We start from the raw sequence: 4272 nt of genomic DNA, 5'->3' as shown, positions 1-4272 counted from the left end.
CCACAGATCCTTGACTCAGTTTCATCTTATTAGGTTTCCTCCACTTGGCCATTCTGCCAAAATCATTTTGGATCTTGCTCCTGCCGTGCCCTGTCCTCTCTCTCCCTCCTGGCTTCATGTCATCCGTGAATCTGCTAAGCCTGCCTGTTATGTCTTCATTGCACTCCCTGATAACAGTGCTGGACTGCCAAGGACAAGGACAGAGCCTGGAGGCACTAGAAGTTTCCCTCCAGGTGGATACAGATTCCTTAATTAGCATCCTTTGGGGACAGTGGTTCAATCCACCTAATGACAGGGTCACCCAGCCATATGTGTCCATCTTGTTCACAAGGATATGACAAGATGCCTTGTCACACTCCTCAGTGAAGTCCAGACACACCACGGCTGACACAGTTTCCTTCCTGTCAGTCTGGCAACCCTGTCAAGAAAAGAAAAGTGGATTTTGTTCTCCAGTCACTGACAGCACACTTTAGAAAAACTTTTTACTGAAGCACGTATTCAGAAAAGACCCCAAATCATAAGCGTACAGTTTGACAATTTTTCACAAGTGACACACAACGTAATCAGCACCCAGATGAAGGAGTGGAAGGATACAGGCGGCCTGAAGACCCCCTCATTTCTAATATTTCCAGTTACCTCCCCCTGCCAAGAGTGATCATCTTATGACTTCTAACACCATCCGTTAGCTTCTCCCATTTTTGAACTCTGTACAAATGGAATCATATAAGATGTATTCATTTGTATCTGGTTTCTTTTGCCCAACATTATCTGTGAGATTCCTCCATATTATTTTCATAGATGTTTAATACTCTGTTATACGAATATAGCACAGTTGATTTATCCATCTGACTCGATGTTGGGGCTATTATAAGCAGCATGCCTATGAACACTGTTATTTATAATTTGGTGCACATGTGTACTCATATTTTGAGTCTATCCCTAGGGGTGAAACCTCTGGGTCATAATGTATGCATTTTGTAGATTTTGCCAAACAGTTTTTGAAAGTAGTTGTACCACTTTATACTCCCACTAGAAATATATGAACATCCTCACCAACATTTGGTATTGTCAATCTTTTAAATTTTATCCCTTCTCTGGGTGTGAAGTAGTATCTTATTGAATTTGCATTTCCCTGATGACTGATGGTGTGGAGTGCCTTTTCATGCACTTATTGGCAATTCGGATGGCATCTTTTGTGAAGTGTCTGTTTAAATCTTTTGCTCATTTTTCTATTGGGTTGTCTGCCTTTTTCTTATTGATCTGCTGTAGTTTCTTTTGCATTCTAGATGTGCACTGGCTCTGCTCTTAACCTCAGCCAATTATTTTTGCAAATGAGTGCATTTGATTCCGGGAGTGAATGAGTGTCCCTTCAGTGAGAAACCACGTCACAGAGGGGCTGGTGATTCCAGTTGTCACGTTCATAATCAACACCCCAGTTACTCTTGAAAAGTGGTCCAGGTGTGTGGGGAGATGAAAGGATCCAGAGACCACATGTTGAAGGGAACAGGATCCCTTTGGGGGCAGGCCCAATAGCCACGGTGGGGCGCTGTGAGGTTCCTTGTCAGAAACCCTGAGCTCAGGCACTGGCCTAACCACTTCTGAACATGTGATATTGGAGAAGTCACTTAGCCTTTCTAGGCATCTATTCCCTTTTCAGGGAAATAAAGATAATAATACCCATTTCAAAGGGTTTTCTAAGGTTAAATAAGAAAACAGTTTATCAAATGTAATATTCTATGCAAACGTTGAATGTGTCTTAGAGTTGGGAGGACCTCATGAATCTGGCTTAATATAGTAGCTGCTCAATAAATATGCATTGTTGAGTGTCTGATGTATACAAGGTTGGTAATCTAATAGTAAAGAGGCTCTGATGGCAGATTACCTGGGCTCAAATGCCAGTTCCATGACTTACTAGCAGTGTGTCATTAGGCAAGTTGATTAATCTCTTTGTGCTTCAGTTTCCTTATCTGTAAAAGAGGGATAGGATAGTACTAACCACACAGCATCCATACGTGAATTAAATGAGATCATTTATGTAAAGACCTATACCAGGCTCATAGAAGGCACATAAATGTTAACATTACATTTGTCATCAGGACCTTACCTATGTCATCTCACACTTTTTTTTTTTTTTTTGGCTGCATTGGGTCTTCATTGCTGTGCATGGGTTTTCTCTAGTTGCAGCGAGTGGTGTCTACTCTTCATTGCAGTGCACGGGCTCCTCATTGCAGTGGCTTCTCTTGTTGCAGAGCACGGGCTCTAGAGTGCAGGCTCAGTAGTTGTGGCACACAGGCTTAGTTGCTCTGAGGCATGTGGGATCTTCCCGGACCAGGGCTCAAACCCGTGTCCCCTGAGTTGGCAGGTGGATTCTTAACCACTGCGCCACCAGGGAGGTCCCATCTCACATTTGCATCCTAATGAAGCAAAGTGTGTGGTTATCATTTCCATTTTGCGGGTGAGAAGAGGTTAAGTGAGTTGCCAAAGTCACTTGACTGGTAAGTACCTGAGGTGGGATTTGATCTCAGGCCTCTGTGGATATGTTGCAGCCCAGTGCATCTAACTGGGCTGCCATCTAGCTCATATTTGTCTCCCCTACTTCCAAGGACATTAGGAAAGCCTTATCAAATGCCTCCCTGGATTTTTCAGGGTGGGGCAGGGGATAAGACAGGCCTGAGCCCCTAGACGCCTCAAGGGTGTATTGGGTGTGCCTGGCCTGGTGTCCTGAGAGGGGATGAGGAGGTGAGGTTGGTAAGTCCAGGAGCAGAGCTGCAGAGCCAACAGGGCTGGGAGCTCTGCATCGGGGGCTCTCCCGAGCCCCAGGCCAGGCAGCCTGGGATGGCCCCGGAGCTTTCTGTAATGAGCCTGCCACATGGCTGGACAGAGACTTATGACTTCTGGTGGCTGGGCGGCTTCCTCCCTCTTGTCCTCTCTGGTTATTTATCACATTTGTCCCTATGGAGAGGCAGGGCCATCACTTACACTGACCAGAACAGGGAACGCAATAAAACCAGTTCTACAGGAGGCCCTGAGCCTGTCCCCTTCATTGAGGGCAGAAGGGGCAGAGGGGCTCTCCAGGTTGGGGGTAGGGGTGGGGCAAGGCATCAGTGGAAATGCCAGCCTGAGTCGTGCTTCCCAGGAGGTCTCCAGCAGCATTGCCAGGACTGCAGTGTGGGACATCGCTTGCCCTGCCACAGCTAAGGTGGCACTAATAGCATCTCGAGCAGCATCCTGACACCACTCCCGCCACCTTGGGCACTGCCACCACCAGTAAGACTAACACCATCACTGGTGACGTCACTGTCATGTGGCAGCAGCCAGCATCACTACCACCACCATCAGCACCATTATCACCAACAGGAAGGTAATTACCAGCCTGGCTTCACTACCCACTTTAGCTTGGCTCAGAAAAACAAGGTAGTCAGAAATTTCACAGCTGTTTCTATTTCCACTCCTGACTCCTGCTCCATAAGGAACCTCCATGGCTCCTAGAAGTAGTGTCCTTCTTGTGGGTTGTGAGAGGAGCTTGGCTCCAGACAGACTTGACCTTGGACTCATCTGGGCCAGTGACCAGATGAGAGGCGTGGAGCCAATCACATGCTTCCCTGTGCCTTAGTAGCCTCGTCTGTAAAGAGGGGAGCATAAAATTCACCTCACTAGGTTACTGTAGGGATAACAGAGTGAAGTGTCTGGCACATAGTAAGTAGGTGCTCAATGCGTGGCACGTGAAATGATGATCACAGTTACATTATTTCTGGGTGAAACCGCTCTCCTAGACACCCAGTTCCCAAAATGACAGCCTCTGTGCGTCTGCCCAGAGAATCTCCTGGACCTCCCCATCCTGGTCACCTAACCCAGGACAGTGGCTTCTCTCTCCATCTCTCACTGCCTGACCCAGCTTCTGTGAAAACCCAAGTTTCACACTGAGCAGAGACGGCAGAGTCACATCTCCAGGTCTCACGGTCCTATTAGGACAACATCAGTGTAAACATTAGTTATTCACAAACCCAATTACGTTTTGATTGCTCTGACCCAAGTGAGATTGGGGTTACTCTTGATCCACATTTATTTTTTGGCACAAGCTTCCTAAGGTGTGGGGAGAAGAAAACAACCTCCTTCTTCCTCCACGGTACCCAAGCAGGAATCTTCTCCCAGGTTCCCTAATTTCTTCTCCTTCTCTGCTCCAGGACTCAGCCATACCTGGGCACTCCACCATTAAATAGAGAGGAGGAGGGGCTGGGCCAGGGAGGGAGGGAAGCCCAAATACCTTTGAAA

At 47.1% G+C, this 4272-nt stretch overlaps 1 long non-coding RNA gene across 1 annotated transcript; it reads right to left on the bottom strand.

Moving 5' to 3' along the window:
* Positions 1-260: 260 nt before the first annotated feature.
* LOC136794923 (uncharacterized) lies at positions 261-2174 on the bottom strand. The gene is made up of 3 exons (XR_010842388.1): positions 2105-2174; positions 1883-1967; positions 261-418 (listed from the first exon to the last, which is right to left on the bottom strand). It is a non-coding gene; the product is annotated as an uncharacterized lncRNA (long non-coding RNA).
* Positions 2175-4272: the final 2098 nt, after the last annotated feature.

This window comes from Kogia breviceps, chromosome 10, assembly GCF_026419965.1.
Source record: "Kogia breviceps isolate mKogBre1 chromosome 10, mKogBre1 haplotype 1, whole genome shotgun sequence".
NCBI lineage: Eukaryota > Metazoa > Chordata > Mammalia > Artiodactyla > Physeteridae > Kogia > Kogia breviceps.
This window is presented reverse-complemented; position numbering and strand designations above follow the sequence as displayed.